Below are 18,016 nucleotides of genomic sequence, written 5' to 3' on the forward strand. Positions count from 1 at the left end.
TACGCGCACACAATACGCAACAGTCTACCAGCTACGCACTCACAATACGCAACAATCTACCAGCTACGCGCACACAATACGCAACAGTCTACCAGCTACGTACTCACAATACGCAACAGTCTACCAGCTACGTACTCACAATACGCAACAGTCTACCAGCTACGTACTCACAATACGCAACAGTGTACCAGCTACGCATCACAGCGTTTTGATGTACACAGACGAAACCCCACACTCTAGTTGCGTTATTTGTTTCAACCCCGTTACTGTGACCTATTCTCTCTCTGCCAACGTAATGTGTGAACAATTGAACATTTCGCAGAGATATGAGATAAGTCTCTGGCCATTATAAACCACAGGGGACCCTGTGACTCAGCGGACAGAACACTGGACGCGTGATCCTGTGGTCCCGGGTTCGATCCCGGGCGCCGGCGAGAAACAATGGGCAGAGTTTCCCCCTGATGCCCCTGTTACCTAGCAGTAAATAGGTACCTGGGAGTTAGTCAGCTGTCACGGGTTGCTTCCTGGGGGTGGAGGCCTGGTCGAGGACCGGGCCGCGGGGACACTTAAGCCCCGAAATCATCTCAAGATAACCTCAAGATAAAACGCAGAGGGAACATAAGACAATTGAGATAAATGTGGAAATAAAATGCGGGTGTAGACAATTCAATTTCTTTCAATTTCTTTCTTTATTATGCACCCCATACCCATCCCATGGGCGGTGGTGTAAAGGGTGTGGACACAGATGATTTTGCCTAGTAATTTTAGGATTAAAAGGCATTAAAGTGGAATATTTTCAATTATTTATAAATTAAAAGTAATTAATTCAATAATTAACTATTTTATTCATTAAATTTTATGGTGGGTCGAGCTCCCGTTCTCTTTGTATGTGCATCAGGACACATGTGGTTGGTATCTTTATACATGTATGGTCATACAAGGTCACTGGGTGTACGTGTATGGTCATACAAGGTCACTGGGTGTTCGTGTATGGTCATACAAGGTCACTTGGTGCACATGTATGGTCATACAAGGTCACTGGGTGTACGTGTATGGTCATACAAGGTCACTGGGTGTTCGTGTATGGTCATACAAGGTCACTTGGTGCACATGTATGGTCATACAAGGTCACTTGGTGCACATGTATGGTCATACAAGGTCACTTGGTGTACGTGTATGATCATACAAGGTCACTGGGTGTTCGTGTAAGGTCATACAAGGTCACTAGGTGGTCGTGTATGGTCATACAAGGTCACTGGGTGTTCGTGTATGGTCATACAAGGTCACTAGGTGGTCGTGTATGGTCATACAAGGTCACTGGGTGGTCGTGAATGGTCATACAAGGTCACTGGGTGTACATGTATGGTCATACAAGGTCACTGGGTGTACGTGTATGGTCATACAAGGTCACTGGGTGTACGTGTATGGTCATACAAGGTCACTGGGTGTTCGTGTATGGTCATACAAGGTCACTAGGTGGTCGTGTATGGTCATACAAGGTCACTGGGTGGTCGTGTATGGTCATACAAGGTTACTGGGTGGTCGTGTATGGTCATACAAGGTCACTGGGTGGTCGTGTATGGTCATACAACGTCACTTTGTTTACACTTTGTTGAATTGTCAAGCCGACCTAAGAAGCCTAGACACACATGGCTAGAAAAGCGGGGTCCAGGAGCTAGAGCTTGATCCTGATCACACACACCCTGTATATTGTGTTGCTGCCACAGAAATGTGGTACCAATTTCCAAAAAAGGAGATAGGGAAGAGGCACTTGACTACAGATCAGTATCACTGACAAATATCCCCTATACAATACTTCAAAGAATAATCAGGTTAAGACTGGTTGCACTAGTGAACATATAGTATGGAAACAAACACCAACATGGGTTCAGGGAAGGGAAATCATGCCTAACAATTCTTCTGGAATTGTATAATAAAGTAATAAGAATAAGGCAGGACGGAGAAGGATATCTTGAGGTTATCTTGAGATGATTTCAGGGCTTTTTGTGTCCCCACGGCCCGGTCCTCGACCAGACCTTCACCCCCAGGAAGCAGCCCGTGACAGATGACTAACTCCCAGGTACCTATTTTACTGCTAGATAACAGAGGCATAGGGTGAAAGAAACTCTGTCCATTGTTTCTCGCCGGCGCCTGGGATCGAACCCAGGACCACAGGATCACAAGTCCAGCGTGCTGTCCGCTCGGCCGACTGGCTCCCCCCCCCCCCAGAGTACCAACTGGTACTCGTATAAAGATTATCTTAAAAAAAATTCATCTAGAAATTCAAAATATACCTCTGTACCTCGTCCCCACGCCAATATAGCCACGTGTGAGGTGGGAAGTAAACTAAACTCCTCCACCGGAGCCAGATTGACAAGCAAACACCCATCCCTTAGTGGAGTTGGTGAGCCGTGTTGGCGGGCGTACGACAGGCGGCGACAGTGTATAGATGGTACGACACCTCGGCGGACTGGTACGACACGCGGCATCTTCCATTTGTTATTGTTGAGGCTCACTGCCGTCTCTCTGGCTCGCTGGGTATGGATTCACACGGGAGGAAAAGCCAAACAAAAATAGGATAGTAAAGAATGGTGGAAAAAGACAGAAAAAACAAAACGGAGGCGAAAAATATGAAGCATAGAGGAAAAGTTAGAGGGAACAATAAAAATGAGATCAAATAACAATAACCAAAATAGTATTAAGATAAATATAATTCCAATATTGATATTTTATTTTCCTACTGGTCAAGAAGCCTAATATTTCCTTACGTCGTTCCATACAAAATGAAAACATTAAATTTCAACTTTTCACCCCCGTACTCTACGAGCGGTCACGTGGAATCGACCCGGCAGCCACAAGCTGCAGGTAACCTTTACGGTGACCTCTGACCAACCTCGCCCAAAAATATATTCCTTTCCAACCATGCAACACATGCCCACGTTAACCTAAAGAGCCACAAACAACCACTCTAAACATTCCAACTAGACTGTAATAAACTTAAATCGACATATTTGTGGCTTTTAGAAATAATATGAGACAATAGAATGTTGGAAGGAAAGGAAAAAATATTGGAATTTGAATATTTGAAGGAAAAAATGTTGGAATTTAAACATTTGAAGGAAAAAAAATGTTGCTTTCAGTACTTGGGGGAAACAAATAACACTACACTTGTTAAAACAAATACTAACACTACACTTCAAACTTTAGAAACATTTAAATAATTAAGTATCGAGTACTTTACCTTTAGAGATAAGAGAAACATCGGCTCTCGAAGCATGATCTACTCTCAGCCTATGGTAATAATGTCTTAAACAATTATCTTAAACAAAATGTCAATGTCAAATTGCTCATTTAGGTTGTTAAGACAGCAAATTAAAGCGTCTGTTCCTTTAATCATTACCTAAATTGTCTGTTATGATCAATAATGTTCTGTAATCAATTCAATTGATATTTTACCGTCAATATTACTCCTTGCCTGATTATGTACACGATTATATACTACTAATAATTATCTATCAATAAATTTTTTTTAATGATCTATAACTACAATATATATTTATTAATTTCCTATAATAATTATATATGGTCCTTAGCTATAACTTTAGAATCTGAATTTTAGCTACTGCTTATATACACTAGATGGAATGCACGCCGGGAACCACCTCGACCCCAAATGGTGTAGCCAAGTAAGTGTCGAGAGCACCCCCCCCCCACTCCCCCCAGAAAGCAAATCTATCACCAGAACGTGTGTTTTCAATATCCTGAAATTCAGGACTATTTCCTTGATTATGCGGTGAACCTCGAAAACGTTCGGAATTTTCGTTTCATTTTCCTAGTCGATACTTTATATATATATATATATATATATATATATATATATATATATATATATATATATATATATATATATATATATAAGATAATCTTTGTTTGTATATATATATATATATATATATGCGGAAAATCCACAGAGAAATATGAAAGGAGGTGAACGTTTCGGCTTTGTTAAAGCCTTTGTCAACACCAGACTGACTAAGGAGAAGGGAGAAGGGGAGGATATATAGGCCGACACCTGACCAACCCATCCCTAGGGTTGGTCAGGTGTAATTAACCAAAAAAGGTATAGCTTAGCTTAGAATGGTCAAAGAGGATTAAGCGGTCAGAGAATAAGGATGAAAGATTAAAGAAAAGCCTCATGAACACACAATATATGAATATACAATTATAATGAGACATTGTAAGCCTCTCCATCAAAGTTGTTTCTTAAACTGTTGTGCAATATTATAACTTAAAAATGGATCAAGTTTGTACATTCCAGTACTAACATTAAGAAGATTTGGACACTGACTGATTAGAGCAGACTCAATCAAATTCCGTTCCACGAAATCCCCACAATTGGTAATGCTTTTTGCCCCATTCCAGTTAATATTACGTGGACGAGCACGAGAACGTGGTTTCGTGGAACGGAATTTGATTGAGTCTGCTCTAATCAGTCAGTGTCCAAATCTTCTTAATGTTAGTACTGGAATGTACAAACTTGATCCATTTTTAGGTTATAATATTGCACAACAGTTTAAGAAACAACTTTGATGGAGAGGCTTACAATGTCTCATTATAATTGTATATTCATATATTGTGTGTTCATGAGGCTTTTCTTTAATCTTTCATCCTTATTCTCTGACCGCTTAATCCTCTTTGACCATTCTAAGCTAAGCTATACCTTTTTTGGTTAATTACACCTGACCAACCCTAGGGATGGGTTGGTCAGGTGTCGGCCTATATATCCTCCCCTTCTCCCTTCTCCTTAGTCAGTCTGGTGTTGACAAAGGCTTTAACAAAGCCGAAACGTTCACCTCCTTTCATATTTCTCTGTGGATTTTCCGCATAAAATGATCAGTGTTTTGTGATCGTCAATTGCATATATATATATATATATATATATATATATATATATATATATATATATATATATATATATATATATATATATATATATATATAAGATAATCTTTGTTCGTATATATATATATATATATATATATATATATATATATATATATGTATATATATATATATATATATATATATATATATATATATATATATATATATATATATATACGAACAAACTTGAATGGTCCCAGGCATATATGCAACTGAAAACTTCACACCCCAGAAGTGACTCGAACCCAGATAGCCAGGAGCACTATGCAACTAGTGTACATGGTACCTTAACCACTCGACCAACCGTGACCGTACAAAAGACGATGGTAGCCGAGGCTATTTTCCCCACCGTCCCGACGGCACTTGGTTGTAATCTTGGGCACACAGTTATTTCATGAGGAAAATTGACTCGTTTCATTACCTGGTATGAGGCGATGTGCGCAGAAAGTTCGGTGTTCTGCTTACTCGTGTCACGAGGTGAACACACACGAAGATCCACCTACAAAAAGAAAAGGAAAGAAAAGCGTTAATATCAACCCCACAATTATGTTCTCAAATACAAACTAATATTAAATGTTAAGGTTTAGTCTATAACAAAAGAGCAAGATGGCAAGATGCCGTAGATGAACATAAGGGAAAAGATTAGGAGGAGAGATGAAGAGAGAATTATGAAGAAGAGAAGGATTAATTTATTTTCACCTCCTGGCGTCTTACACGAAAAAAACGAGTGAAAGGAAAACTAATTAATAGGAAGAGAGGTGTAAATAGAGCAGCAGCAGCAGAGAGATGGATGCGTGAGGTAGCAGCAGCAGCAGGATAAAAGGAAGCAGCAGTATTATAGAGTGAGAACAGTTACAGCCCCGCTCCTGTGCCAGGTAAGTCCACTCAACCCGTTCTCGCAAATTTAATAAGTCAATATTGACTTATTAGTTGCGTGCATAGGTGACATACTAAACATATTAGTTTCCCTTGAAAAGCTTCATAGAAAACACCGACCTTACCTAACCTACTTAGTATGTTAAAATAAGCATCTTATAGCTTCGTAATTACAATTGTTACTTAACCTATTATAGGTATAGGTTAGGTAATAATTGTAATTACGAAGCAATAAGATGCTTATCTTAACATATTAAGTAGGTTAGGTAAGGTCGGTGTTTTCTATGAAGCTTTTCAAGGGAAACTATTATGTTAAGTATGTCACCTATGCACATATTTAATAAGTCAATATTGACTTATTAAATTTGCGAGAACGGGTTGGTCCACTACGGGCTCACCATAGCCCGTGCTACTTGGAAATTTGTTCCCAGTAGCTGAATCTTAAACAACAACAATATTAGAGTGAGAAATACATAACCATTAAGAATTTGGGTTAGATATGTTGCAGGACGAAGGGAAGGAAAATTAAGCATATAAGCATCAAGTGAAAAAAAGGTGTAGCAAGAGCAGCATAAGGATGAAAATAAAGTGAGGGACAGTAGTACTAATAATATTTGTAGCAAGGAGCCATACAGGTTGTAGCAAACACTAATAATATAGCAGTAGTAGTGTAACAGTAACGACATTAGAAGCATTATCAACAGGAGTAGCAGTAGAAAAAAATAACTTAAGTTGCAGTATAAACATCAGCAGTATTAGCAGTTGTGAAAATCATTTTGAGGCAATGGAGTGACTTGAACCCGCGTTCAGGTGATTCTCAGACACCTGCCTTAACCGATTTGACTATGATGGTATAAACGTCGACCATCCTGAAACTCTACTGAATTCACTGGGATGTTCTGGAGGCCCCGAAATAGCTCGGAGGCTCCTGAACTATTGAGATTAGCAGTAGTACTAGCATGAGCATCCTTGGGAAGGACAGTTACGTGGTCAGAATATATAACACTTGCAGACGATGAGTCACAATAACGTGGCTGAAGATATGATGACCAGACCACACGTCAGATGATGATCCACGACGTTTCGGTCCGTCCTGGACCATTATCATGGCATACAACTTGATAATGGTCGAGGACAGACCGAAACGTTTCACGTTTCTTCATCTTCTGGTGTGTGGCTTGGTCATAATATAACACGTCATCGGGTGTAAACCGGCTATCTTCTCTATATAAAAAAGTAAACTATAATGCCTGAACAAGTTGCAAGTTCTACCTGGATCACTTTCCGTATTATTGAAAACCAAAAAACTTCCTCCTTACTCTCTGCTTCCTCTGAACCAGGAGGAATCACACTTTTTAAGCTCAGCCATTTGAATGCTTTACCGTTTAAAACTATTCCCAATTTTCTATCAGCAAGACGGTCCTGGATCCAGGATTATGCATTTTCCAATACCAAAAATGTGTTTAAAAAATGACGTTGTGCTATATTGAAAACTTTTTAAAAATTTATGCAGGTCTATAGTACATTGGAGAGCATTTTCGAGCTGGAGGCGTAGCAGAAGAATGAAATCAGGTACAGACGGTTAATAATAGAAGGAAGAGGAATAATTGTGCATAAGAATTACAACGGGTAGGGGGGGGGGTTGATGGTTCGAGAGAGAAGTAGTAAGAGGAAAATGTAGAAGAACTGGAGAAAGAAGGATGTAATAGGAGTGGGAAAGGATGAGTAATGGCAGCATCAATAAGAAACAAGAGAAGGAATCGGAACATGAAGATGTAATATGAAGATTTCTTAACAATGAAAGAATATTCTGTAAATAATGAACCAACCATTTCACTCCACCTGAGCGTGTCTTTCTCCCAGCACATTAAGAAATCCATTAATGAACATCACGCCAGCTACCGGGGACACGTGAACGCACACGAGCGGCGCTTCTCCCTTGTGTGTATCATTACCGCTCGGGCTTGTGAAAGCTGCTTTAATGAACGCCTCCCTGATAAGTGTCTGGAGACGTGAATACCTCTGAGAACGCCGTCTCGCAGACACACACATTGAAGGAGAGAAACACACCGATGCGTCCCGTACATCATGTTATTATTGCTATTGAGACTACTTTTTGCTCGGTGTATTGGGTGAAAATATAGCATGGGGGAGACATAATCCTCGATGTCCTGATACCCTTAAAATGAAATTATGGAATTGGGAGCCGGCGGGAGCGAACAGAACACTGGACTTGTGAACCTGTGGTCCCGGGTTCGGTCCAGGGTTCGATCCCGGGCGCCGGCGAGAAACAATGGGCAGAGTTTCTTTCACCCTGATGCTCCTGTTACCTAGCAGTAGTAAATAGGTACCTGGAGTTAATCAGCTGAGACGGGCTGCTTCCTGGGGGGTGGATGCATGGTCGAGGACCGGGCCGCGGGGACACTAAGCCCCGAACATCTCAAGATAATCTCAAGATAATGGTAATGACCCTCTGTCCTGTGTGACAGTGAATACCAGCATTATCCTCACTCACTTTAATAAGACTTAATTTAAACTCTCAGATTAGGCAAAATTGTTATTAAATTGTGTCAATAAAGATGTTAATAATAATAATTGCCCCTGATATCCTTAAAAAACACACGAGTAACGCCACTTCATAAAGGAGGCGATACGGCTGACATTAACAAATTACAGACCGATATCAAATCTACCTATATTATCAAAAATACTTGAAAAAATTATTTACAAACATCTCTACTCCTACTTTGTAAAATTCAACATATTAAGCCCCCTGTCAGTTTGACTTCCGCTCATAAAGGGTACCAACAATGCAATTATTAGTCTGCTTGGTGTACTCAGCCCTTGACAAAAATGAGTTCCCAATTGGGCTCTTCATTGATCTGAGAAAGGCCTTTGATACTGTTAACCATAACTACTCTTACTTAAACTTCACCATTATGGAAACCGAGGTCTTGCTCCGGACTATTTTCGATCCTATCTTAGTGACAGACACCAATATGTAGCCATCAATGATATAACCTCTCCTACTCTACCATTAACCGTAGGAGTGCCGCAGGGCAGCATCCTAGGACCTCTCTTATTTCTTATATACATCAATGATTTGACAAATGTCTCTAACATTCTTAAACCTAAACTATTTGCTGACGATACTACCTTCATCTACTCAGACCTCAACCCACACACACTGAATAATGAATTAAAAAAGGTCCACATATAGATGTCAACCAACAAACTCACACTAAACATAGAAAAGACCTACTAGATTTTATTTGGAAGCAAATCATCAAATTAAATTAAACTTCAGATAGATAATGTTCAGCAATAAAAATGATAAGTTCCTTGGAGACTCAACTTCAGCACCCACATGCAACACCCAGCCAAAAAAGTCTCAAAAACTGTTGGTATACTTTCTAAAATCAGATATTATGTTCCCCACTCTGCTCTCCTCTCATTATACTACTCGCTAATCTATCCTTATCTTAAATACGGTATGGGGGGTTCAACTACTGCAAACTTCAAGCCCATCATCACCCAGCAAAAAATCTGCTATCAGAACAATAACAAACTGTTTTCAGACACCACACAGCCCCTCTGTTTAAATCCCTAAACATGCTAAACATACACTCGCTCCAAACATTCTCTTGTGCTATTTACATGTACAAAATCTTGTTCTAAATACAAATCCTGATCTGAAACTTTTCCTTGACAGATGTAATAGAACCATCAATCACCACACCAGTAATAAATATCTCTGATATCCCCAAGCTAATTAAATTGGTGCACACACACACTGCAAATAAAGGGACCTAGTCTATGGAACTCACTCCCTAACGAATTTAAAAAGTTGTCCAACCTACACCTTATTCAAAAGTAAAACCAAACAGTACCTAATCTGATCCTCACAGTGTCTAACCTAGTGCTTCAAACTCGCACTGTATCTTGTGCTACTCACTCCTCCAATATATGTGCCTAAGACATGCAACCTCACCATTGTAATCACTACTATCAACTTACATCATAGTTGTTATGCAAAACGCAAATTTTGCTACAATGTTCCTATTAATAATCTTCAAATTACACTACAATAAATGTACCTATTAATAATCAAATTTTACTTCACAGTATATCCTATTAATATTCATAAAATTTTGCTACAATGTACGTATTAATATTCTTCAAATTTTGCTATAAATTACCTACTTATAATTATGTGTTAGATTAAGGACCTGCCCGAAAGGCTATGCGTGTTAGTGGCCTTGCAAGACTGTAAAAAAAATCAATGTTATGTACCTTCATAAACCCCAATGTACCTTCTTGTATATATAAATAAATAACAAATAAAAAATGATGCAAAACGGACCCCCTTTTATATAACAAACATGTGCGTGTCATAAGCAGTCTTAGGTCTTTTTATAACATCACTTCTTATTTCGTTTATTGAAAATGTATTAGTTTAATCAACGTCATCTCGAATGCGGAGTATAGAGGAAAAAATATGTTGACCAGACCACACACTAGAAGGTGAAGGGACGACGACGTTTCGGTCCGTCCTGGACCATTCTCAAGTCGATCATTCTCACAATCGACTTGAGAATGGTCCAGCACGGACCGAAACGTCGTCGTCACTTCACCTCCTAGTGTGTGGTCTGGTCAACATACTTTAGCCACGTTACTTTACATCATACCTTATACAACATATATACAACTTTATATATACATATATATATATATATATATATATATACATATATATATATATATATATATATATATATATATATATATATATATATATATATACATATATATATATATACATATATACATACATACATACATACATACATACATACATACATACATACATACATATGTAGAACATTATACAACATACTTTAGCCACGTTATTGTGACTCATCGCCTGCATAGAGGAAAAAATATGTAATATACATTATTCCGCCCGTTATATGAGTTAGTTTTTAATTTCCGGCTAGCATAAACACCAATATAAACCCGTTTTATACATATATTCTTGTTCGAGAATATAGGAACAATCTCAACAATGACAGCGAGGCTGATTGAGGGAGAACTGTTATCTTTTTACATTGTTTAATGCCAAGAAATTTCTCTTATCGTCTATTCCCATTATACAAATGAAATAAATACAAATATACTGCAGCGACAGACAAGCTTTTGTCAGAGTATAATCTAGGCCAGAAAATCTATGCCGAGGGCACAAACGGGGCAAAATATCGTAATATTTACCAGTAAATCACCATTACTGTTACCATTATGTTACCATTAACATAATAGAAGGAGAATCCCTTGATTTTTTCAAGCGTAGGTTAGACATATGAATGAGATTGGGTTGTTATAAATAGGTGCTGCCTCGTATGGACCAAAGGACCTTCTGCAGTTACCTTTATTCTTATGTTCTAAGTCCGAAGTGAAAGTTATTTGTACTTACATTTTACTTTTGACTACACGCTATACCACGTTACTATTGTTGTTATAGATTCAGCTACTCGGAACAAGTTGCAAGTAGCACTGGCTATGGTGAGCCCGTAGTGGACTTACCTGGCACAGGAGCGGGGCAAGTAGCACGGGCTATGGTGAGCCCGTAGTGGACTTACCTGGCACAGGAGCGGTGCAAGTAGCACGGGCTATGGTGAGCCCGTAGTGGACTTACCTGGCACAGGAGCGGGGCAAGTAGCACGGGCTATGGTGAGCCCGTAGTGGACTTACCTGGCACAGGAGCGGGGCAAGTAGCACGGGCTATGGTGAGCCCGTAGTGGACTTACCTGGCACAGGAGCGGGGCAAGTAGCACGGGCTATGGTGAGCCCGTAGTGGACTTACCTAGCACAGGAGCGGGGCAAGTAGCACGGTCTATGGTGAGCCCGTAGTGGACTTACCTGGCACAGAAGCGGGGCAAGTAGCACGGGCTATGGTGAGCCCGTAGTGGACTTACCTGGCACAGGAGCGGGGCAAGTAGCACGGACTATGGTGAGCCCGTAGTGGACTTACCTGGCACAGGAGCGGGGCAAGTAGCACGGGCTATGGTGAGCCCGTAGTGGACTTACCTGGCACAGGAGCGTGGCAAGTAGCACGGACTATGGTGAGCCCGTAGTGGACTTACCTGGCACAGAAGCGGGGCAAGTAGCACGGACTATGGTGAGCCCGTAGTGGACTTACCTGGCACAGGAGCGGGGCAAGTAGCACGGGCTATGGTGAGCCCGTTGTGGACTTACCTGGCACAGGAGCGGGGCAAGTAGCACGGGCTATGGTGAGCCCGTAGTGGACTTACCTGGCACAGGAGCGGGGCGTCACTATTGTTTTCCAGTCTTTTCCTCTTCTCCTTAAAACACGAAATAAAATATTGGGGATAAAAAGTCTATTTCTGCCTTTATTCTCTGGCATGTGTACTCACCTAGATGTGGTAACCTACTATACATGTGCTCACCTAGATGTGGTAACCTACTATACATATGCTCACCTAGATGTGGTAACCTACTATACATGTGCTCACCTAGATGTGGTAACCTACTATACATGTGCTCACCTAGATGTGGTAACCTACTATACATGTGCTCACCTAGATGTGGTAACCTACTATACATGTGCTCACCTAGATGTGGTAACCTACTATACATATGCTCACCTAGATGTGGTAACCTACTATACATATGCTCACCTAGATGTGGTAACCTACTATACATGTGCTCACCTAGATGTGGTAACCTACTATACATGTGCTCACCTAGATGTGGTAACCTACTATACATATGCTCACCTAGATGTGGTAACCTACTATACATGTGCTCACCTAGATGTGGTAACCTACTATACATGTGCTCACCTAGATGTGGTAACCTACTATACATGTGCTCACCTAGATGTGGTAACCTACTATACATGTGCTCACCTAGATGTGGTAACCTACTATACATGTGCTCACCTAGATGTGGTAACCTACTATACATGTGCTCACCTAGATGTGGTAACCTACTATACATGTGCTCACCTAGATGTGGTAACCTACTATACATGTGCTCACCTAGATGTGGTAACCTACTATACATGTGCTCACCTAGATGTGGTAACCTACTATACATGTGCTCACCTAGATGTGGTAACCTACTATACATGTGCTCACCTAGATGTGGTAACCTACTATACATGTGCTCACCTAGATGTGGTAACCTACTATACATGTGCTCACCTAGATGTGGTAACCTACTATACATGTGCTCACCTAGATGTGGTAACCTACTATACATATGCTCACCTAGATACACCTGTAGGTTGGAACCTCAGCTCCTAAGTCCCACCTTTCAAACAATTAGTTATATTAGCTTAGCGATTTCTTTTGGGAATTACTAACTTTTAGAACAATTAATATTATAATGCAATGACTGCTCTCTCATTTGCATATTAAATTTACATATTTAATTGTGCACCGAGTTTGCTTCAACAACTTCAAGGTAAGAATTTGCAATTCTTTCACTGAAGTTCTTTTTGAAATTTCTGACTTATCTGTATCTATAGCTTCCATCTATACCCACTTATTCTCCGGTTCCACATTTTGAACATTGTTCATTTGTCAACGTTCGTATTGTACACCAACACTGGTCACGCAAATGTTGCATATGCAAATGTATGTGAGTATGCACTCATTTAGTTGTGCTTGCAGGGGTTGAGCTTCGGCTGTTTGGTCCCGCCTCTCAACTGTCAATCAACTGGTGTACAGATTCCTGTCTCTTTTGAGTGTAAATGTCCAGGAAATTCCCTAGTGTGTATTCATCTAGTTGTATTCACCTAGTAGTGCTTGAGGGGATTGAGCTCTGCTCTTTCGGCCCGCCTCTCAACTGTTACTAACTACTATTTCCCCCCCCCCCCGCCCCCAGGAAGCAGCCCGTAACAGCTGTCTAACTCCCAGGTATCTATTTACTGCTAGGTAACAGGGGCATCAGGGTGAAAGAAACTCTGCCTATTTTTGTTTCTCGCCGGCGCCGGGAATCGAACCCCGGTCCACAGGATTTCGTGTCCAGCGAACTATCCACTAGCCACCAGCGCTCCGTGTGTGGTTGTGCGCGTGCGCGCAAGCTAGACAAATATTAACAAAAGTTCCTGTAACGAAGAAGGCTTAAGTGGGCGAACCCTGGATAACACACATGTGGTAGTGGAAGACCCGGCAGCGGCGGGTCAGAAACAACTCCATAATGCACTTGAAATGGCAAAGAACTCCCCGCGGGCCAGAGAACAGGAACGTCACCTCTGGGGGGAAACGTTTACCACTGATGTATAATATAGAACGAATCCCAAGGAGCCACAGGTGCTTCTCCCGGGCACAACCTGTGGAGCATTTGTTACCGATGTGCAGGTGGAGAGTATGACTTGTGGCCGCTGCTTCTCCCAGCTGGGACCTGGCCAGCTCTTGCCAACAGCTGCTAAGAATATATACAACGGAATTATTTTTATTTTGCGGGTCAAGGGAAGCTTTTGTTCGACAGTCGTATGGTCCAAATTACAGGAGGTCAACGCTCCTCCATAACAGGAGGTCAGGGCTCCTCCATAACAGGAGGTCAGGGCTCCTCCATAACAGGAGGTCAGGGCTCCTCCATAACAGGAGGTCAGGGCTCCTCCACAACAGGAGGTCAACGCTCCTCCACAACAGGAGGTCAACGCTCCTACATAACAGGAGGTCAACGCTCCTCCATAACAGGAGGTCAACGGTCCTCCATAACAGGAGGTCAACGGTCCTCCATAACAGGAGGTCAACGCTCCTCCATAACAGGAGGTCAACGCTCCTCCATAACAGGAGAGCAAATCTAATGGGAGCTTGACGTGCTGGATGACGAGCCTTCATAATATATGCATATCTTGTTGACAACGATGGATACACACAGCCCAACACGCTAACTCAGAGACAATCGCGAGCATACCACGGGCATACCACGGGCATACCACGGGCATACCACGCCAATATAACCATGGGCTCGATGCCTGGAAATATGTTTTTGTTGACCAGACCACACACTAAAAATTGAAGGGACGACGACGTTTCGGTCCGTCCTGGACCATTCTCAAGTCGACTTGAGAATGGTCCAGGACGGACCGAAACGTCGTCGTCCCTTCAATTTCTAGTGTGTGGTCTGGTCAACATACTTCAGCCACGTTATTGTGACTCATCGCCTGCATATGTTTTTGTGTTCAGTGTTTTGACTTGTTGCGTGGTTTCGTGTCATTAGCAAACTTCATGCAAGTCTGTGTGAGCTATGAAGCTTCCCTCTAGCCAGTCCTCACTTATTCAACCGACATGAATCCAATCCTCAGCCTCAAAACCAGTCACCAATCACGAAGGTGTTACCACAACATACAATGTTCAGCTGCCTAACACATTGCTGTTTCTGTTGGTTTAGTCCAGCCCATCCTCCTGTTTAACAGAAGTCTTTGTACTGATGTTGGAAAGAAAACTTAACCTAACCTAACCTTCCTAGGCCTAATACACGCTATCTGAGGCCTAATATGGTACATACATATGCTATACTAGGTCTAGGAATATTTAAGTTTGTTTTTTTAGCTTTATTTTTGTCACATTGTAAAGTGAAGAGTACCAAATTCCACTATCTAGTTGTCCATTACGTCTATGTATGTACGATGGTCCACAGTCACAAAACGCACTATGTAAATAGAAGGACGGGTTGGTTTAGTAACAAATGTTTTTTTTTTCTATTGAAGACTACATACAGATACGGCTTAGTGTTCAATGAAAGAGGGTTTGTCTGATTTTGCCTGTCTCGCTCGCTCGCGCGCGCGCAGAGAGAGAGAGAGAGAGACAGAGAGAGAGAGGCAGAGAGAGAGAGAGAGAGAGGCAGAGAGAGAGAGAGAGAGAGAGAGAGAGAGAGAGAGAGAGAGAGAGAGAGAGAGAGAGAGAGAGAGAGAGAGAGAGAGAGAGAGAGAGAGAGAGACAGAGAGAGAGAGACAGAGAGAGAAACAGAGAGAGAGAGACAGAGAGAGAGAGACAGAGAGAGAGAGAGACAGAGAGAGAGAGAGACAGAGAGAGAGAGAGAGAGACAGAGAGAGAGAGAGACAGAGAGAGAGAGAGACAGAGAGACAGAGAGAGAGAGAGAGAGAGAGAAAAACGTATTTACCTAATTAAGTCTGACGTGGTTGAACTTCAGCTTTTGGTTCTACCTCTCAATTTGTAATCAACAGGTAAACAAATCTACATTTAAAAACTGTTTATGGAGTTTGCTTCCATTACTTCACTTCTTATTGCATTCCATTTGTTCACTATTCAGATAGTTCCTGTTAATATATTCTATTGTTACCGTACATTTCAGAATGAGGAAGCCAATATTGTTCTGGGCGGCGAACAGCGTCAGTAGTATTGTGTCGCCGGGATGGCTGACACAATACTACCAGAAGGATACAATATGAGACCAGGAGGCATGGCAGGATGTGCAGAATACCCCCGTTGAAGAGCAGAGGTGCAACAGGTACTCTGAGAGAGAACTATCAACATCAGAGGCCCGAGACTGTTCAACACGCTTCCACTACACATAAGGGGCATAACTGGCAGACCCCTCACAGTGTTCAAGAGAGAACTATCAACATCAGAGGCCCGAGACTGTTCAACACGCTTCCACTACACATAATGGGCATAACTGGCCGACCCCTCACTGTGTTCAAGAGAGAACTATCAACATCAGAGGCCCGAGACTGTTCAACACGCTTCCACTACACATAAGGGACATAACTGGCCGACCCCTCACAGTGTTCAAGAGAGAACTATCAACATCAGAGGCCCGAGACTGTTCAACACGCTTCCACTACACATAAGGGGCATAACTGGCCGACCCCTCACAGTGTTCAAGAGAGAACTATCAACATCAGAGGCCCGAGACTGTTCAACACGCTTCCACTACACATAAGGGACATAACTGGCCGACCCCTCACAGTGTTCAAGAGAGAACTGGATAAGCACCTCCAAAGGATACCTGATCAACCAGGCTGTGACTCATACGTCAGGCTGTGAGCAGCCGAGTCCAACAGCCTGGTTGGACGCGGCCTCCTCGCCTCCAGCCTCCTCGTCCAGCAACGAGGAGGCCTGGTCGACGACCGGACCGCGGGGTTGCTGAGCCCCGAAATCCTCTCAAGGTAACCTCAAGGTATCTCAAGGTATGGTACCCGTCTACCATTGGCTTTTTTCCTGAACCGGTCTTTCATTATATTACCAGAAACTCTAAAGCAAGTACATACAGTGTGTGTCTGTACTAACCTAGTTGTGCTTGCGGGGGGTTGAGCTGTGGCTCTTTGGTCCCGTCTCTCAACTATTAACCATCCCCCCCCCCACACACAATCCCCCAGGAAGCAGCCCGTAGCAGCTGTAACTCCCAGGTACCTATTTACTACTAGGTGAACAATGCATCAGGGTGAAAGAAACTTTGTCTATTTGTTTCCGCCTTCGCCGGGGATCGATCCCCGGACCTACAAATCCAGAGCATGCTGTCCATTTAGCCGTCAGCCCCCCCCCCCCTCCCCAGGAGTGAGTGAGTGAGTGAGTGAGTGAGTGAGTGAGTGAGTGAGTGAGTGAGTGAGTGTGTGTGTGTGTGTGTGTGTGTGTGTGTGTGTGTGTGTGTGGGGGGGGGGGGGGGGCGCGCGCGCACGCTTGCATGTGCCTGCACGAATACACCCCTTCACCTCTTGCCAACAGCAACAACCAGTGTGCTCGTATTTACAGCCAAGTCACACTCGGATAAAGACAACACCTACACCATTTCCTCCGTGCTAGTGGCCCGCCCGACAGCTCCATGGCCTCATGGTGTTCAAGAGTGGCCCTCAGGGGGGCCATCGCTGGGAAGGGGTGTTGAGGGAAGGGAGGAGGGGAAGAGAGGTGGGAGGGAGGGGAGAAGGGAGAGGGGAAAGTGTAGGGACACCACCCCAGCGACACAATACTACTGACGCCGTTCCCACGGGAAATTGAATTATATATGTATAGTCCAGGGAGGATGTGTGTGTTGAGAGCGGAGGAGGAGAGAGAGAGAGAGAGATACAGAGAGAGAGAGAGAGATACAGAGATACAGAGATACAGAGAGACACAGAGATACAGAGAGAGATACAGAGAGAGAGAGAGAGATACAGAGAGAGAGAGAGAGAGAGATACAGAGAGAGAGAGAGATACAGAGAGAG

The 18,016-nt window shown here is 42.4% G+C and overlaps 1 long non-coding RNA gene across 4 annotated transcripts in view; it reads right to left on the reverse strand.

Moving 5' to 3' along the window:
• Window positions 1-18,016, reverse strand: part of LOC123771005 (uncharacterized) — a 424,821-nt gene that overhangs the window by 297,307 nt on the left and 109,498 nt on the right. For all 4 annotated transcript variants that reach the window (XR_011223793.1, XR_011223795.1, XR_011223796.1 and 1 more), the window contains exon 3: window positions 5,366-5,443. This is a non-coding gene — a long non-coding RNA (uncharacterized lncRNA). The remainder of the gene's footprint in view (window positions 1-5,365; window positions 5,444-18,016) is intronic.

Source organism: Procambarus clarkii, chromosome 65, assembly GCF_040958095.1.
Source record: "Procambarus clarkii isolate CNS0578487 chromosome 65, FALCON_Pclarkii_2.0, whole genome shotgun sequence".
NCBI lineage: Eukaryota > Metazoa > Arthropoda > Malacostraca > Decapoda > Cambaridae > Procambarus > Procambarus clarkii.